General features: G+C 41.0%; 1 protein-coding gene across 2 annotated transcripts in view; it reads left to right on the top strand.

The window, feature by feature from the left end:
- LOC117517568 (neuronal tyrosine-phosphorylated phosphoinositide-3-kinase adapter 1) overlaps window positions 1-20,216 on the top strand; it is a 112,561-nt gene that overhangs the window by 8,578 nt on the left and 83,767 nt on the right. The window contains exon 1 of one of the 2 annotated variants that reach the window (XM_034178642.1): window positions 12,370-12,561. The exons of the other annotated variant lie outside the window; for it this stretch is intronic. The gene's annotated coding sequence lies outside the window, so the exon portion shown is untranslated. Of the gene's footprint in view, window positions 1-12,369; window positions 12,562-20,216 lie in introns of those variants that run through there. 2 annotated transcript variants of the gene reach the window in all.

Genomic DNA, 20,216 nt, shown 5'->3' with positions numbered 1-20,216 from the left:
TCCAGATGTAGAGACACTACCTTGGTCAGGGACAGCGGGAGCAGACCCTAAATAAGCATGTTTTTGATTGTTAGAGGAAACCGGAGTGCCCGGAGGAAACCCACACAGACACGGGGAGAACATGCAAACTGCACACAGAAAGGCCGGAAAGTGATACTACGACCTTCTTGCTGTGAAGCACCAGTGCTAACCATTAAGTCACCATACAGCATTAAGCCTTCCCTCACCAACAAAAGCAGCTAAGCTGGGTTCCATAAGCCAACACCCACTCTGTAGAAGAATGGTGATGTGAGTTACTACATCCCAAAGACATAATATTGTGACCGTCATCTGTCTTCAGCATGATACCAGATTTTAAGGTTCTGTTACTAATCTATAAAATTATTCAGACTGGCACCTCCCTACTTAGGCAACCTACTTAGGCAACCTACTTAAACCCTACGTACCGGCCTTGGCTCTGCATTCTCAGGGTGCAGAACTACTTTGTGTCCCTAGGGTGAATAAAAAGTCTGTAGGTCATAGAGCTTTCTCCTGTTCTGTGGAATGATCTCCTTGCATCAATAAAACAGTCAGATTCTGTAGAGACTTTCAAGCCCAGACTTAAGACGCACTTATTTTCCCTTTTGATACTGGCATAGTGTGTTACTATGCTTTTTACCCTTTCAAATTCATTCTATTAGTAAAGAGAGCGGGTCGCAGCCTCAACTTTATCTAAAGTCTGGGTCTTTTAGTGAAGCTTAGAGCTAGTGGCCAGCGATCACCTTATTATTGATTTTGTTTTTCTTGTTGCTTAATGCTCACAAATTATGCTGTATTTGTTGTCTTTCTGATGCCTGATTCTGTTTTTTGTCTCTCTGTTTGATGTGCGGCTCCATCCAGAGATGGGAGTGGGTGTCTTCTTCTGCAAGCCTTCTGTCCTGTGCACCAAGATGGATTCCCAAAATTTCCTGTATATTTGTATTGTCAGTTGTGTCTGTAGCATGGCCCAAGCAAAGGGTCACCACTTTGAGTGTGATCTGCTTGAGGTTTCTTCCTCAAATCATCAGAAGGAGCTTTTCCTTACCACTGTCGCCTGTGTGGTTGCTCTGGGGCTTAGTAAGGTTAGACCTTACTTGTGTGAAGGGCCTTGGGGCAACTTTGTTGTGATTTGGCGCTATATAAATGAAATAAATTAAACTTGAAATTGAATACCTCAAATGATTATGACTGGATGTCACTGAACTTTTGTTGGATTGAGTGAATTAAATTTGGGGTCAAGGGGGAATTATTGAGATTTTGTGGTGAATCTCTGCCTGTTGCTGCAGTGTCTTTCAGACAGTATGTGTCAGTGTAACGGTCAGCACCACGGACAGCAGCCCTCTGACTCCCAGTTCAGCGTCTGTTTCACGGCCTCTCATTTGAGTATTTATCCTTCACAGGTTTCTCTCGTTGCTCTTATCTGTCCATTGTCTGTCCATTTGCTAAGCCCAATGGACAGGGTGGAGGGACTACTTTGCTTAATGCAACTGTCTTCATGCATTGTTCACCACCTGTCTCAATTAGACTTTACGTTCTCTCCTCTGGGGTTTCATGTTATCCACTTCACACAAACAGAGTGAGGGGATAAGACCTCTTATTGAATTACTGTTTATGACGGGGAGTTTTGATTATATGTAGTACTCCCTAATGTACTGCTGGACTGCCAGCTGAAATACTTACTGTACTGTACTACCAAAACCTGCTTGCACTATATTGCTATTCTTCAGTTTTCTCTGATGGCCCAATTCAGCCACAGCTTCAATATCACTGTAGCAAGTTCAGTTAAGAAAACAGGCAATCAATCTATCAAACTGATACACCACATTTATTCACCAGAATAAAGGAAACCAGAATCTGCAAACACATCTTTGATGTTTGAGATCAGTCAGTAATTTCCTGTCATATCCTTGTTACTTTAGCTGGATCTGGTCCTTCTCTGCCTGTTGGTCTTCATGTCAAACTGTATCTAACCTCCCACGTCAGAGAAAGAGCAGTTGTCCAAAACTGTAGATGAAGTTGGATCAGTGCCACAGCTGCACACCACAGCCACAGATGAACCATGTCCTCCTCTGCCAGACAATATATAGATGTTTTTTTTTCACAACTTTCTACACGTTGTACTTTTTCACTCAGACCTTGATACTCATACCATAGGTAACCTCTGGGGAAGAAGATGAGCTGATTAGATTTTATAGGTGTTTGTTGCATATATTTGTATATTTATGAGGATGAAGTGATTTTTTTTCATGAACATAACTCAATAACAATGCATGGCGGATGCTTGATACTTATTCTATAGGTACTGTTCAAAGACATAGCTGAGATGATTGGGTTTTAGGGGTGCTTGGTGCATGTATATTTGCATATTAGGAGGACAAATGGATTTTTGTGAACATTATAATTCATTATAATAACATCTTATGGGCACTTATATCACAGTTACCCTCTGTGGGCACAGATGAATGGACTTAGGTTTTTGGGTTGTTTTTGTGCATATTAATGAGGATAAAATTATTTATTTATTTATTTTGGTGAACATAATTCAGTATCAATATGTCGTGTACACTTGATACTTATGGGGATGTAGATCAACCAATTAGTTTTTAGGGGTATTTGGTACATATATTTAAATAGTAATGAGGAGATGTGAGTATTATAATTCATTAACATACATGGCGGACACTTGATACTTAGACGATAGGGGCTCTATGCACATGAAATGTGGTAAACACATGATACTTATACCATTGGTATCCAATGAGGAGTAGATGAACTGATTCGATTGTAAAGTTATTTGGTGCACACCTTTGTAAATTTCACAGATTTGTTTCCTTTGAATGTGAAAATACATAAACAACATATCTGCTCCCAAGTGCAAGACCAACAGGCTGTAAAACTCCTTTGTCCCCCAGGCCATCAGACAATACAACTCTTCACTCAGGGGGAGGAGCAGTAACAGGAAGACAGAGGATGGGAAGGAGAGGAGCAGTAGTAGCCAGTAGGCCAGTAGATCTGGGGCCTCATGTAAAAAGACTAAGGTGGACTTTCTACTAAAAGTTGGCGTACGCCAAAACTGTTGGGAAAGTGAAGTACACGGACTCACGACAGGGGGCATAAATGAACGGCCAATAGGAAGTCTGAATAAATAATTTATTCTGCAAATGTGCACAACAACCAAATATGCTTTTAGTCTGTCAATCAATCTACACAAAAGATGACGCGTGGGCAGGCCCGAGGGTAGGAGACACCTATCCAGAGAAGAGCCAGGACCCACGAGGTTCCACCGCCAACGGAGACCTGCGACACACCGGAGCTGCCAAGTCCTGAGTCCCCAGGTGGCCACTGCTTCAGCTGTCAGATCCGGTACTGCTGGCAGGAACAGACACAGGTTAAAGGTGGGTGTGTGTACACCCAGAAAACAGTCAGCAAAAAGTACAGTTCCTCTCCTGAGGGAAAAATCCACCACTCCCAGAAAACAGGAATAGTGAAAATGTGCAGTACCAACAGTAACACTCTGAGATAAAGAAAGTGAGGAGTGGAAACGCCAGCTCGTCCAAACTCCCACAAACCCAGCTCCAAGCTGCAAGTATTCCAGAGGTTACGACTGCAAAGGTCAGTAGCAATAAATGTGCAAACGGCACAAAGCGGCTGAGTAGGTTTACCTGACGGGTAAGCTGATAACTCGGCAGAGTTCTGATGATTCTCCCAGGCTTTTATTGGTGGTGGTGATGATGGCTGATGACTGACAGCTGTCAGTACCGGTGCTCCTGGAGCTCCGGAGAGGTGGCTGCGCCCTCTGGTGCCTGAAACCCAACAACAGGCAGGGCGACCTCTGGTGTTGGGCCAGCAGTACCTCCTCTTCGGGCGGCCCACACAACAAAAAACCTGAATCTGGCGTAAGCACAAAAATATTCACATGTATGAAAGTGTGCGTAGGCATGAATCCACGTATGTTCCATTTGTACATCCCACTGAGCGTGGAATTGAGCGTGGAACCAAACTCCTCCCTGGCCACGCCCCATTTAAATATGTAATTTCAGGTAAATAGGCCCTTTGAGCAGGGGTACGAAATCACATCAGACAACATGAACACAGAAAAGCTCTCATCAAGCAAAAATACAAAAAAAACATACTTGAATGCGCACATGCGTCCGCGCTAGTTTTTCATTTGGAACAATTACACGCATAAACTATTTAACCACCAAGCAGCCCCCCTCATCGCGCACCATGCCTCCAGCCTGAGGTGAATTTGCGCACCACACGATTTGAACAATGATGGAATGAAAATGTTTCCTAGTAACAAAAAATAAATTCATCATGTGATGGCACTTTTATATCAAAATTATGCAATCAATAGCTCCGATTGCATTCTGAAAACCGGTATTCTGTCGAGATGTTCGGGTTTGTCGATTTATGCGTCCCCACCACTGATCTGTATATAATACTGGATAGCTCATTGGCCAATATTTTTTAAGCAAACCGGCCGCCATATTACCACTCCGATGTTCCACTCCTGAACGTTCTTTTCTATTGATCTTTAATGAGGAGCACGCAACTTTATTCTTTGTAATTTTGTTAAAAAATACCTTCATGTGTAGCTATAAACTGTGAAACTGCCAGCTCAAAGACTGTGGACGAACATTTCACCCGTGAGTATGACTGAAATAGAAAGTAATGAACAATAATTTGAAGAGTTCTCTCCCTTATTCCAGCATATAGGCAAAGATAATAATAATACTATGCTGATGATTCCACAAAACTTGTATAAACTTTGATTAAAGAATGATGATTTTTAGAATTGAGTATTTGTCCCAATGAGATATGAGTAATTGAGAATAGAAGGGAAGAAAGTGTCAAAGTAATAAAAAAAGAAAATAAATCAAACAGCTAATCATGGCAGGCATAGATTAGGAGGGATCAATCTTACATTATCCAAAGAACAAAAATTAGTAAATGAGAGAATCAGCGCAATTATTACTTGAAATTGTTGACGTTCTAATAAGCTGTCTATGTGCGGCCTGCAAAAGTTGGGAGTGGTAAGATGGCCACCACTTTGCTTCAGCAGATTGTACGGTGTGTGTGTGTGGGCCAATGAGTGATCCAGTAATATATACAGATCAGTGGGTGAAAACTTGGGTCAAGAGAACTGCACATGCATGCGCATGCGCAGTTGCGCGGGGGCCTGGCTTCTCAATAGGAATGACTTTTTGTCGGGAAACCGGCTCTCGCTGCAAAATGCGCTGTACTGTTGGAATGTACCTGGATGAGATTTGGATGATTGCGTTCCACACAGCTGGCATGGCTCAGAACAAGGTTGACTGACACACACCTGACCGATCAGCCTGCTCCCGCTGGAATGCCCCAGATGCCAGGAAGCCCAGCGTGGTCAGTACCTGTGTGGGCACAGACAAGCCCTGGCTCGTCATTGTATTGCGCTCTGGGCCAGCCACAGTTCTGTGCACAACTCCAGCAATAGTGGCCTTGGTAATCGAAATTGGTTTATGAGCCAATTATTATCATTTGCAAGTAAATCCTCGCATTCCCTGTGTGCTACTGTGCAATGCTGCTGGAACCTCAATTTCCCAGAGGAAGTCTTCCCAAGGGAATAATAAAATTCTATCTAATCGAATCTAATGTAATGTAATGATAACCTCTTGATAATTACACAACCCAGTCTCACATGATGGCATTAAGAAAAGTCAATCAATCTATGGGTTTGTGATACCCTCACGAAAGTATTTTCGTGATGGGGGCACGAAATGCATGGTGATGGGGGTAGAGGAAGGGAGACATAAGTACATTATGGTTATGGTTAGAATTAGGAGAAGGGGGAGGATTATAAATAGTAAAGTAAAAAAAAAAAATCTGTCTCGAAAAGCACCCCATTTAAATAAGGTGATTCAGTCAGAGAGTTGTCTGGTGTATATATTTACTTATAAATGTGGATGTTGGCCTCATTACATGCAGTTTGTTTCAGTGAGTTTTGATTTACTTACATCTGTAATATCTTTGTCTACTTTTAAACTCTCTGGGGCTTTCTGGAGTTTTCTCCCTATTGACCACAGCCTTATGATTGTTGTCAGTCTTGATCTGACTTTCCCATCACGTTACAGTGTCTAAATATTGGTGTAACATGCACTGTGCTATTCCTCCGTCCTGTAGATCAGTAGATGCTGCTAATGATTGAAGCTCAGTGTAAATATAAAAGGGAGTGCAAAAGGGAGTTTTTCCTTCCCACTGTCGCCAAGTGCTTGGGGTCGTTTTGACCCTTGGGGTTTTTCTGTAATTATTGTATGGCTTTTGCCTTACAGTATAAAGCGCCTTGGGGCAACTGTTTGTTGTGATTTGGCACTATATAAATAAAATTGATTTGATTTGATTTTAAATATGATTTGGAGTAACACCTACAACCTTACGATCTCCATGGGTGTTCAGTTTCAGTTGGTAATCTACAGTCACCGGCCACGCTCACTGAGTCCTTTTGTGTGTGACTCCCACAAACCTTGTCTCATTGATTACTAAGGGTTAATCATGAAACTCACCAACCTGTCGCTGCTGTCAGCATTTTTGTGAAACAAACCTAATGGGGGATCTAGTGGGATCATTGTGTTAAAATTTTGCAAGAGGTCAGTGTTTGGTGTTGTCTGTCTTTTTGTTTGTTGGCCGATCTTCTCAAGTTCTTTGACCAGTTTCTACCACAAATGGTATGTGATTAATGGCCACCCCAAAACTGTGCTTAAAGGGTTCATTTTAGTAAAGGTCATAGCCACTGAGTTCAAAGTCAACCAATGTAATTTTTCAATTCAATTTCAATTCAGTTCAGTTTAATTCAATATTCTCAACTTATAGAGCACCAAATCACCACAGCATCGCCTCAAGGAGCTTCATAGAAAACAACTAAAAAACCAAACCACAACAAAACAAAATGGACCAAAACATCAAAGAGCATAATTAAAAGATTAAAAGCACATTAAAAGAGTAAAAAAGTAAAGAAAATAAAAAGCATAATAACACAATTTTAAATTTAGCCCAGATTGGGACAAACCTGGCACAAATATGTTCCAGAAATACCCTGGCAAAAGGGCAATCATTTGGGTGAAAGTCTTTAGGCAAAAAAATCGTGCTGTTTATTTGGAAATCTAAACTTGGTGACCACATCCTCACCCTACCTACCTGGCTTAGTGATTTCATGCACATGGTTAACGTTGCCTAGTAATGTGAATTTGAGGGGGAAAAAGTTCTTTATGTGGAAATTACACTATCTGGCATAAAACTTGTGCTAATTCAACATGCAGATCCACCTGGAATCTGCTGTGGTAACCCTGAGTGAAAACAAGGGAGGAGCTTTTTAGAACGCTTATGAAAAATAGAACTTGCTGAGTTGACATTGGCAACCTGCAGCATACATGACACACAGTAAAATCACTAGTGTTAAATTAACACTGACTGTCTACATATGGTCCCACTCTGACCAGAGTAGGACCATATGTACACTGGCAGTGCTAATTTAACACTGTCAGTGTTAGTTTTACATTGGTGATTTTACTGTGCATAAAAAACATTTATGGGCTCTGCTATGGTGATAAAAAGGGAGAAGCCAAAATAAAGAAACTATTTATCTTAGAATATACTGAACACAGGAAGCCGGTTAAGAAGCTCTGCAGCTCTCATCAAGCAAAAATAAAAAAAAGACATTAATAATAATAATAATAATAACATATTTGAATGCGCACATGTGTCCGTGCTAGTTTTTCGTTTGGAACAATTACACGCATAAACTATTTAACCACCAAGCAGCCCCCCTCATCGAGCACCGTGCCTCCAGCCTGAGGTGAATTTGCGCACCACACATGATTTGAACATTGATGGAATGAAAATGTTTCCTAGTAACAAAAAAAATTCATCATGTGATGGCACTTTTATATCAAAATGTGTACAGTCAATAGCTTTTCAGAACAACACCTTTTTGAGGAGGCTGTCTTGCATGGAATGTGGGAATGATGCTTTGACTCTTTTTAACATACAACTTTAGCACTGAGGAATGATGGCAGGTTAAATGTGGTTGATTATAAAAATGCAAATACGTATTTGCAGACTGAGTGCATGAATAATGAGGTGTGTATGTGTGGATACTCTGGAGTTTAGTGACTGATGTAAGCAAGTGGATGCCTGCCTACAGAATGCATCTATCACATTCAGTGCATCCAGAAAACAGCGCTTCACTCTTTCCACATTTTATGTTACAGCCTTATTCAAAAATGGAGTCACTTCATTTTTTCCCCAAAACTTCTACTCACAACACACCATAATGACAACATGAAAAAACTTGCAAATGTATTATTACAAAGAAAAAAACAAAGAAATCACATGTACATAAGTACTCGCACCCTTTACTCAATACTTTGCTGATGCACCTTTGGCAGCAATTGCAGCTTCAAGTCTTCTTGAATATGATGACACAAGCTTGGTGCACCTATCTTTGGGCAGTTTTGTCCATTCCTCTTTGCAGCACCTCTCAAGCTCCATCAGGTTGGATGGGGAGCGTCAGTGCACAGCCATTTTCAGATCAGAGTGACCATCAGGTTCTTGGTCACCTCCCTGTGCGCTGAGACAGTGAGGAAAAAGTGAAACGCTGTGAATACTTTCCGTATGAACTACTGCAGATTTTCTGCAAAAACACACATGCCCATTCACACTTTAGTCTGCTACTCCAACAGCTGTACCAGATTTTTGGACTTCTCTAGTGACTTATGCATGTAGACATGCTTATCACATATGTCACATGTGAATTTGAGTGACTGTTCTAAACTAAAGTGATCACTGTCTTGTGAATGTATGTAGGAGTGCACGGAGAGTGCAGTCCAGTGATGTGGATTAAACTCTGGACTTTCTACAGTCTGGATGATTAGGATGAATCTTGATAAACACAGACTTTGATCTAATGCTGCACAACTCAGCAGTAAAAGATTCCACTGATATGCATCATTACTGCATTCTGTGTGTCTGAAGAGGTGTATTCCTGAAGTGCCTGAATTTGTTGTTGACACAAATTCAAGATTAAATTAATAGTCAGTTTTATTTTTTATTATTTTGTGAACAATCACTCCACAAATCCAGTAAAGCTACACAGCAGTTATGAGACTGTTGAAACACAAACACTGATTTCATACATTTATAGTGATTATGTGATTGGGAAAAACTACATGGCTGCCCCTGAAACTGTATAACAGAACAGTTTTGCAAAGTTTACACTCTGTTATTACATAAGTTACAGGTTTTTAAAGAAAGGTAAAGATTTTCCAGTTAACCTCTAAGTAAGTCCTTTCGGCTGCTCCCTTGTTTTCACTCAGGGTCGCCACAGCAAATCCAAGATGGATCTGCATGTTTATTTGGCACAAGTTTTATGCCAGAAGCAACTCCACATTGCATGGAGAAATGTGGCAAGGGTGGGGTTTGAACCAGGAACCTTCCACACTGAAACCAAATGCACTAACCACTTGGTCACCATTTCTAATTAACCCTAATTATGCCAATTTCTCATTCAAGAGCCTTTAAGTGTAATTCCATTCATTTCTAGAATTTTTTGGAATCTTCTATGTTTAAAGAGGCAGGGGTGGTGGCCAAGTGGTTAATGCGCTTGGTTTCAGTGCAAAAGCTTCCGGGTTCAAATCCCACCCCTGCAACTCCCACATTTCTCCATGTAATGTGGAGTTGCAGCAGGAAGGGCATCCGGCGTAAAACCTGTGCCAATTCAACATGCAGATCCACCTTGGATTTGCTGTGGCGACCCTGAGCGCAAACAAGGGAGCAGCCGAAGGGACTTACTTTTTATGTTTAAAGAGGCAGCCAGTTTTGGTGTTTGTAAACTTTTTGACCCTCTGAGCGAATAAAAATTTTAGTAAATCTAATATGTAATTATTATTTTTAAACAAATTCAAATTCACACACGCACACATTTGAAACGGATATTTAGGGTCAAATCTCCCATGTGCCTTCTGACAAACTAGCGGAAATTTGGAGTTGTGCATGTTTTGCCTGCTGCATCTCTTATCACATTTTTCGTGAGTTCAAAGAAAATTAGCTGTTCAAGGGATGATTTGTTATTAATCCTAATATGTAGTTTGCCCCATTACTTATGGTCTCTCAAAATGGAGGGACTGTATAAAAATGGCTGTAATTCCTAAATGCTTCATGTGATGTCTTTGATAAACCCCTTAAATTAAAGCTGAAAATCTACACTAAGATAAGACTTTTGTTGGGATCGATAAAGCAAATTGTAGCAGAGTGTTACAATTAATTGTATATTATATTTCCCATTTAAATAATCAAGTTCTGTGGAACTGGTTGCTATTAACAGATTTAGCAACATTTTCATTTTTATCCTGCATGCGGTCAAGCAGTGAAGCAGAGTCCTGTAATCGATCTGGGAACAAAACTAAAAAAAAAACAGTTGGATGGATTTTCACCAAACTTGGCAGGAATATTACTTTGACTGATATCTCAAGTTGACTAACTTTTGGAGAGGACTGGACAAAAGTCAAGGTCAACAAAACCATGGTGCAAGAAGCATATGGTGTATCTCTGCAACCAGTAGGGTGAGAGAGATGATCAAAGGTTTATATTGATCAGCAAAATATTAGCGATTGAGTGGCAATATGAGCTATCAGAGATGGATATATCCAACCAGCCCTCTAATGCCTTTCATTGTGCGTTGTAGTGGTGTACAAAATTGTCACTGCCCAAATAATTTTGGACCTGAATGTATACATATCATGATGCGTTAATCTGGGTATACCGCTTTGCAGGTAATGCATTATTATCATCATCACAATTTTGGGTTGTTGAAAAGTTAGACAGAATACTATTTGTTTTTGCTTTGAGATTAAATAAAAAAAACTTTTCTTTTTAGTTTCATAAACAAGGCTGATATTTTCATTTACACAGAAAAAAAAAAATCTGTATTAATGCGTCTGGGGATGTTCTAACCCCGTGCAGTTGTGTGCAGAGAACAAAAAGCATCCTCAGTGTTGCAAACATTAATCTCGACATTCTGTGTCTTCTGCTGAATCTGTGGCACAGATTTCAGCGTGCTGGTGTAGTAGCATGTCTTTCCTTAAAGCAGCCACTGGTCTGCTCCCAGGAACTACAGTATGATTATTAATATGGATGTAAATGCTGTGTGGAGGTTGTCCGGCGCTTGAACCATCGCGGCGCGCGCTGATGTTTGCGCATTTTCCTTCCCCTTTATACCAACAGCTTTACGTCAGAGCTTTTTTTTTTTTTAATGATCATTTTTAAGCACAAAAATGCCGTTTTAGCTGATTGTTTTCAGGTGGAATTCGTACCGTCGCATTGAATTGCATCATGGATTCCAATCAGCACCAGCCAGCCCGCATGGACCGCGTGCACGGCGCGCTGTTTACCGGGAAAATGGAAGATCTTCCACTTCTGGAAAAGGCGTCAATCCGCTAATATGCGTCTGAATGACTGATTTTTAACCATCACCTTTAGTGACACATCTGGGAAAGGATTTTTTTCCCCTTTTCTCCTCCTCCTCCCTCCCGATCGCAGACAGCTGTGTCATCAACACTCGGCGTGGTTTTGTTGTTGTCTATTTTTTTTTTCTTTTTTATTTCTGCTCCAGCCACAGACTGCGCCGCTCACTGAGGTAAGGTTTCACACCTTCCTTTCTTATCATGCGTTTGCGCCGTAAATTCCTGGTATCTTGACCTTTATTTCCAGCTGTCACAGCCTCATTAACGGCAGAAAACACGCCGCTGTGCTGCGCAGGACGCGTCAGGCCTGATGTGGAAATATTAAGGACCCCCCCCCCCCAAAAAAAACAAACAAAAAAGAAAATAATCAAATGCGCGTGCTTAATCACAGCTCATTCAACCTTGACGCGTCATGATCGACCAATCCAGGCCTGTATTCGAACCAAGAAAAGCCACGGCGCATAAACTGGTTTAAATAATAATAATAATAATAAAGTCGTGACGAGCCGATCTCCATATTTCACCAAAAACAAACCCCCGCCTCCCTCCCGCCGTGTCAGCTGACTGCTGATACTGGAGCGTGCACGCGGCCTTATTAATCATGCAGCCACAATAACGCGAGTCTCGTCCTGCGACCGAACACCGGGGCCGTGACGGGGGGAAACATCTGCGTGTTTACAGCCGCCACCGTGTGAATGGGGAGGACGTACGTGTGCGCGCGTCCAGGTGAGGTCGCGGGCTGTGCGTCAGTCGGCGCGTGTTTGGGTGCGCGCGGGAGCGGCACCGTGTCTGGATGTGTAGGAGGCTGATCGTTAGATGGGTGAACACGCGGTCATCCTGCTGCCATGTGTTACACCTTTTCTTTTATAATCACGGCGAAAAGGAACCGTGGATTACGCATGCGTAATTAATACTCATTTCTTCATCTTTTTTTTTTTTTTTTAACCCGGGCGTGACAGCCACTCCAGACACGCGTCACCTGCAGACCACACTGTGGGATCATCCCCACCCCATCACAAGATCAAAGCAACGCAGCACTTGTTAAAATGTAAGACATTTATAATTATTTCTAGACATTAAAAGTTGGAAGCACAGGCTGTAAGGATAAATTGTCTGTGAGAAATATGCTGCAGGAGAAATATCACAGCAGAACACTGCAGACAGCATTATTTTTTTTTTCTCTTTACTGATTTCTTTGCTGTTGCCATGTTGCATGCTTTAATAAGTTACAGTCTGACTCTACATTGCTGTTGGTTATGACTGGAAAAGCTTTGCTGCTGGTTTATTTAATGCAAAGATGAAGCAGATCGTGTGCCTGGGTTTGGTGGTGCTGCACCCTAAAGCGGGGATGGGTGGGAGCAGCTGTGACATTGGGGTCATCGAGTGCAGGCTTTGAGCCAGACATACTGTGTTTTAAAAGGCTGAGGAAAACGGGCACGTGTGCAACCAGACATTCGCTCTCATGGTCACCTGGTCATCTGAAATCAGTCTGTAAGTGTGATTAAATGGAGACACAGGAGCAGATTGGTTCAGGCAGTTTGTTCTCACCTGCACCAGCTGAACCCCTTGAGGGGGTTGGGACTGCTCAATGATGTATATTTGATTTTTTTAAAGGAATAATTTTATTGTTTCCCAATTCTTGTCCTCAAGACCCAAAGTTCTGCATGTACAACAGCTGGCCGAACAATGGAACACGCCTGATTTGGCTCCTTATGTGCATTTGGAGCAGCGAGAATTGTGCAAAAACTGATGCATTGGATGAACACAATTCAATTATGAGCAAGATTTCCATCTAATAAATATATGTAGCCCCAACTCAAATAAAGCACATCCATGCAAGATCATTTAATTTAATTTAGCTTGGACTACATATATTTATTAGATGGAAATCCTGCATATAACTGAATTGAGTTCATCCAGTGAGCCATTTTTTTTGAGTGCAGGATTGGAAAACACTCTTTTAGGGATTCAAACAGTGATACATGTGCCACACATCCAAATATTTGTATTCTAAGTTAATTGGGTAATTTTGTCCTTAATGGTGCTTTCTGCAACCACATCAGCAATAAAGTGGATCATTATAAAGCGACATGCATTATGCATATCGCTTTATAATGATCTACATTAACAATAGGTAAATACAACACCAATTGTACAATACAAATACAATAACAATAAATACATTTACAACTAGAAGCACTCGGAGAGCGCAGAACCTCCGCCAAGGCCATAGGGTCACTGACATCACATGGAATACCCTTTGGCAAAGAGATTTATTCCACGTTGTTTCACGTATCTACCGTCATGTTTCAGATTCAGTGGTTAACCCTCTGGGGTTCAATGGCATTTTTTGGACAGTTCACTCGCCTGTTAACAGCTCTCCCTGCATCCCACAATCAAGTTTTATGTATCTTTTTTTCAGGACAACCTGTACTTTCAAAATATATATGCTATAGTTGTGTTTTATAAGTGTAATAAAGGTTTACAATCAGAAATAAGAAAGTAAAAAGTAAAGCGGAAAATAATTTTCCACACACATTTATTCAAAACACACAGCAAACTATAATAAACTAGAAGCACTCAGAGAGTGCAAACCTCCGCCAAGGGTATGGGGTCACTGACGCCATAACATCTATACGCCGTGGAATCATTGAACCTAAAAAAGTCTAACAATGATGTTTGCTCAGTAGTAAAAAAAAGTTTCATCTGCTGTGACTGGATAGCATGTATCCTTAGCACTTGGCATCACAGTTTATTGCAACTTGCACCTTTCCCAGAAGCTACTGTCATCTGAGCACTGATATTGATATTGCATGTGCTTATAGACAAAAACAAATAAGAGACAATTTATTATTCAATTTATTATTCAACTAAACTGCAAATATATGAATTTTTTTAACATTTATGAAACACTTCTCTAAAGGCCATAGGGTCACTGACCCTAAAGAGATTCCCTCCTTGGCACAGTGATCTATTCAACAATTCAGTGTTACAACCAAAACTATGATACATACACTTTTCTTTCCTTTATATTTGACATCCTTGACCATGAAAACATACCACTAGAACTTGGAATCACTTTTATGTCTTTATTAGTTCAAAAGTTATTGTATAAAAATGATTTTTCGCTAATGGCGGTTTTCTTCTGGATCTAGCTCCATAACATTTGAAGCTACATCAAATCTGATGACACCTTACTGAATCAGTACAGATTCAGCTACAATTTGGTGTTAGTTGTGCATCTCTAGCTTCATTTGTCACCTCACACTGACACATTTTCTATTTTCCCTATATTTTTGCATATTCTGGATCACCAGATACGGAATCCGGATCCGATCATCACCAAACTTTGTTGTTTGATAGAACATTTGACTATGTTACACCCTAATTTTTTTCAAGCCGTTCTGCCTTGTTTTTGTGGCGTTAGAAACTAGAATGTCAAAATTCCCCCTATCCCGCAATGGTGAAGAATGTAACGGTGAACCAATTCCGATTGGACACTCACATTGCTCACGTCATCACACAGCTTCTATGAGGAGTACAAAGATGGTGGCTTGAAAGTCCACGGAGTTAACTTTTCAGCAAAAAAAAAGTAAGTTTCTATCTCATATCATTAAAAAGTTATTTTATAATTTAGTAAAGCTTGGTCCAGCCTTAGACCCTTAGATCTTCAGCAAATGTATTTATACTTCAGCAAAGAGAGTATTTATAAAGAGTTTTTTAAATTTTCTAATAAGTTTATTCATTGAGGAGAACCACATGCTAAATTATTGTTGTGTCGTAACTTAATTTTTGTTCAGCCTTTGTGACCCATCTTCATGAAGTTAGATGCAAAAATGTTGAAATTGACCCTGTCCTGCAATGATAAAGAATCCTTAAAAAAAATTACTGGATCCGGATCATGTTCTGGATCATTACCAAAATTTAATGACTTCTAAGTTAGGCCAAGATACATCCCTGGTAAAAATTTCATTGAAAACCCGTTGAGGATTTTTTGAGTAATCCTGCTAACCAACCAACCAACCAACCAACAAACAAATGGACGTGACCGAAAACATAACCTCGTTGGCTGAGGTAATAAAATGAATGACATCACACAACTTTTCAGTTTGCTAATACACAGCAAAAACGAAAAAAAAAAAAAAATATGTTAGACCAGCCTAATAAAGTACTTCAATTGTTAACTCTCAAATGAGTTAGGTTAATACAAATTAATTTGAAAAGTAATATTTATTAGAGCCCAACCAACATGAACTTTAGGGGGCCGATACTGATATTGGGGAGTAAAAAAAAATTCTGATACTGATATATCACATACCGTGTTTTCTAGAGTATAAGTTGTAGGGTTTTTTTTTGTTTTGTTTTGTTTATGTTTGTTTGTCTGGGCTTTTTTTTTTTTTTTTTGCTATTTTGTGAGTCTCGTGACCCTTAGTCGGCATGGGTGCAATTTGTGGGGGATAGGGGGGACATGTCCCCCCCACCTTTTCAACCAGGGAGGACAGAATATGGTATGTCCCCCCACCTTCTGACATATATGTGTGTACTTGAAACATGCTATGCCAGTCTTATGTGCAAACCATGTCAGTTTTATGTGCAAAACCATGTCAGAATAGTATCTTTGTTTCTGCAAGTTTGTATTTTTAGCAGCATTGACTTGTTTACAACACCTGCTTATTGTTTGTCACATTCAGAATTTTGTGGGACTGCATTTGCCCAGATTTGAAACCAAAAATAGTTGCCTCTAGGGACTATTGTCTACACATAAGTATCAATGGACCATATGCTAATTTACTAAATTCTGAAAGTTAGAAAAGGAAATCAGAAAAGCTATCTGGAACCTCAGAAAGCCCATCTGCAATTATTGCTTGATCTCCAAAATCAGTCTATGCAAGTGAAATTATGTTCAGTATGAGTGTTGTCATTAGTGCCACTTCGAAAATTAAATTCATGATAAGTAATTTATCCTAAACTTATGATCTGTTGTTTTTTTCAAACTTATGCAAAAACAAATCTTGAGAAAAAATACAGTATGTGATAGTTAATAATTATTAGGAGTCTGTTCTTTCATATTTATGAATACATTTTACCACATTTCAGTTGTTTTTTTTAATGAAAACTCAACCTATCATTCTTTTTGAGTTCTACACATGTGGTGATACCTTATTTACTCCAGGATGTTAATAAAATGAATGCTGGCTATTCTCAGAATAAAGTACTTATATCCACAGTTTCAAATTGTATAAGTCAAATGGTGTCCACTTTATGGTCTTGTCAAAACATTAAAATTACTGTTCTGGATGCTCAGAATGCATCTGAGTTTATCAAGAACCCATTGGCTTAGATGAAAAAAGCGGCCCCCAGACTCCCAGACTATGGGCTTCGGCCCTGCAGACCTTGCACTTTGTCCCCCCCAATTTCTAGTTCTAAATTGCACCCTTGTTAGTCGGAGCAAGCAGTTGAAGATGAGTGAGTGAATTTGGGAGTCTTATGATTTATACTTTGGTGTGCCTTACAGTGCTTCCAGAAAATAGTCACAGCGCTTCATTTTTTCCACATTTTGTTATGTTACAATTTTATTCCAGAATGGATGAAATTCATTTTTCCCCCTCAAAATTCTACACACAGTACCCCATAATGACCATGTGAAAAAAGTTTTCTTCTTTTTTTTTTAATTTTTGCAAATTTATTAAAAATAGAAAATTAAGAAATCACATGTACAACTCAGCCACATGGGGTGTGCAGCCAATACATTCTGAGTGCCGGTCCCAAGCCCGGATAAATGATGAGGGTTGTGTCAGGAAGGGCATCTGGCGTAAAACAAGCCAACCCAACTATGCAGACTCAGAATCGAATTCCCATACCGGCTCGGTCGTGGCCCGGGTTAACAACGTCCGCCACCGGTGCTATTGCCCAACAGGGTGCCGGTGGAAATTGGGCTACTGCTGGGCGAAGACAACGAAGAAGAGGAGGAAAACGTTGCCACGAACAGCCGGAGAAGAAGAAAACTAGAAGGGTGGAAATGAGAGTGGGGACTTTGAATGTTGGTAGTATGACTGGTAAAGGGAGAGAGCTGGCTGATATGATGGAGAGGAGAAAGGTAGACATATTGTGTGTGCAAGAGACCAAGTGGAAGGGAAGTAAGAACAGGAGCATCGGCGGTGGGTACAAGTTGTTGTACCATGGTGAGGACAGGAAGAGAAATGGTGTTGGGGTCATTTTAAAGGAAGAGTATGTTAAAAGTGTGTTGGAGGTTAAGCGAGTGTCTGACAGGGTGATGAGTGTGAAGTTGGAAGTTGAAGGGGTGATGATGAATATCATCAGTGCATATGCCCCACAGGTAGGTTGTGAGATGAAGGAGAAAGAAGATTTCTGGAGTGTGTTAGATGAGGTGGTGGAGAGTGTGCCCAAGCATGAAAGAGTGGTGATAGGAGCAGACTTCAGTGGGCATGTTGGTGAAGGGAACAGAGGTGATGAGGAAGTAATGGGTAGATATGGTATCAAGGATAGGAATGGGGAAGGACAGATGGTAGTTGATTTTGCAAAAAGGATGGAAATGGCTGTGGTGAATACCTACTTTAAGAAAAGGGAGGAGCACAGGGTAACATATAAGAGTGGAGGAAGGTGCACACAGCTGGACTACATTCTTTATAGGAGATGCAAGCTAAAAGAAATCACAGACTGTAAGGTGGTAGCAGGAGAGAGTGTCACTAGACAGCATAGGATGGTTGTTTGTAGGATGACTTTAGAGGTAAAGAAGAAGAAGAGAGTGAGAGCTCAACAAAGGTTCAGATGGTGGAAGCTGAAGGAGGAAGACTGTTGTGTGAAATTTAGCGAGCAGGTGAGAGAAGCACGAGTTGGAGGGGAAGCAATTTTGGACAACTGGAAAAGTACTGCAGATGTGGTGAGGGAGACAGCTAGGGCAGTACTGGGTATGACATCTGGACAGTGGAAGGAAGACAAGGAGACTTGGTGGTGGAATGAAGAGGTGCAGGAAAGCATAAGGAGAAAGAGGTTGGCGAAAAAGTTTTGGGATAGTCGGAGAGACGAAGAAAGTAGACAGGAGTACAAAGAGATGCTGCGTAAGGCAAGAAGAGAAGTGGCAAAAGCAAAGGAAAAGGCATATTGCGAGCTGTACAAGAAGTTGAATAGTAAGGAAGGAGAAAAGGACTTGTACCGATTGGCCAGACAAAGGGACAGAGCTGGAAAGGATGTGCAGCAGGTTAGGGTGGTAAAAGATGCACATGGTAATGTGCTGACAAGTGAGGAGTGTGTGCTGAGAAGGTGGAGGGAATATTTTGAAGAGTTGATGAATAAAGAAAATGAGCGAGAGAAAAGGCTGGATGATGTGGTGAGAGTAAATCAGGAAGAAAAAGAGATTAGCAAGGAAGAAGTGAGGGCTGCTATGAAGAGGATGAAAAGTGGAAAGGCAGTTGGTCCAGATGACATTCCAGTGGAGGCATGGAAATGTCTAGGAGAGATGGCAGTAGAGTTTCTAACCAGATTGTTTAATAAAATCTTGGAAAGTGAGAGGATGCCTGAGGAGTGGAGACGAAGTGTGCTGGTTCCTATTTTCAAGAACAAGGGTGATGTGCAGAGCTGCAGTAACTACAGAGGCATAAAGCTGATCAGCCACAGCATGAAGTTATGGGAAAGAGTAGTAGAAGCTAGGCTTAGAAAACAGTTGAAGATCTGTGAGCAGCAATATGGTTTCATGCCGAGAAAGAGCACTACAGATGCAATGTTTGCTCTGAGAATACTGTTGGAAAAGTACAGAGAAGGACAGAAAGAGTTACATTGTGTGTTTGTGGACTTAGAAAAAGCTTATGATAGGGTGCCAAGAGAAGAGTTGTGGCATTGTACGAGGAAGTCTGGAGTGGCAGAGAAGTATGTTAGGGTAGTGCAGGACATGTACAAGAATAGTGTGACAGCGGTGAGATGCGCAGTCGGAATGACAGACTCATTCAAGGTGGAGGTGGGATTACACCAAGGATCAGCTCTGAGTCCTTTCTTGTTTGCAGTGGTGATGGACAGGTTGACAGATGAGATCAGACAGGAGTCCCAGTGGACTATGATGTTTGCAGATGACATTGTGATCTGTAGTGAGAGTAGAGAGCAAGTTGAGTCTAGTCTAGAGAAGTGGAGATATGCTTTGCAGAGAAGGGGAATGAAAGTCAGTAGAAGCAAGACTGAGTACATGTGTGTGAATGAGAGGGAGCCCAGTGGAATAGTGCAGTTACAAGGAGTAGAAGTGGTGAAAGTAGATGAGTTTAAATATTTGGGGTCAACTGTTCAAAGTAATGGAGAGTGTGGTAGAGAGGTGAAGAAGAGAGTGCAGGCAGGGTGGAGTGGGTGGAGAAAGGTGGCAGGAGTGATTTGTGACCGAAGAATATCAGCAAGAGTGAAGGGGAAAGTTTACAAAACAGTAGTGAGACCAGCTATGTTGTATGGTTTAGAGACAGTGGCACTAACAAAAAGACAGGAGGCAGAGCTGGAGGTGGCAGAGCTGAAAATGTTGAGATTCTCTTCGGGAGTGACAAGAATGGACAAGATTAGGAATGAACATATCAGAGGGACAGCTCAGGTGGGACGGTTTGGAGACAAAGTCAGAGAGGCGAGATTGAGATGGTTTGGACATGTGCAGAGGAGGGACCCAGGGTATATAGGGAGAAGGATGCTGAGGATGGAGCCACCAGGCAGGAGGAG

The sequence above is a fragment of the Thalassophryne amazonica genome, chromosome 9, assembly GCF_902500255.1.
Source record: "Thalassophryne amazonica chromosome 9, fThaAma1.1, whole genome shotgun sequence".
In the NCBI taxonomy this organism is placed as follows: domain Eukaryota; kingdom Metazoa; phylum Chordata; class Actinopteri; order Batrachoidiformes; family Batrachoididae; genus Thalassophryne; species Thalassophryne amazonica.
This window is presented reverse-complemented; position numbering and strand designations above follow the sequence as displayed.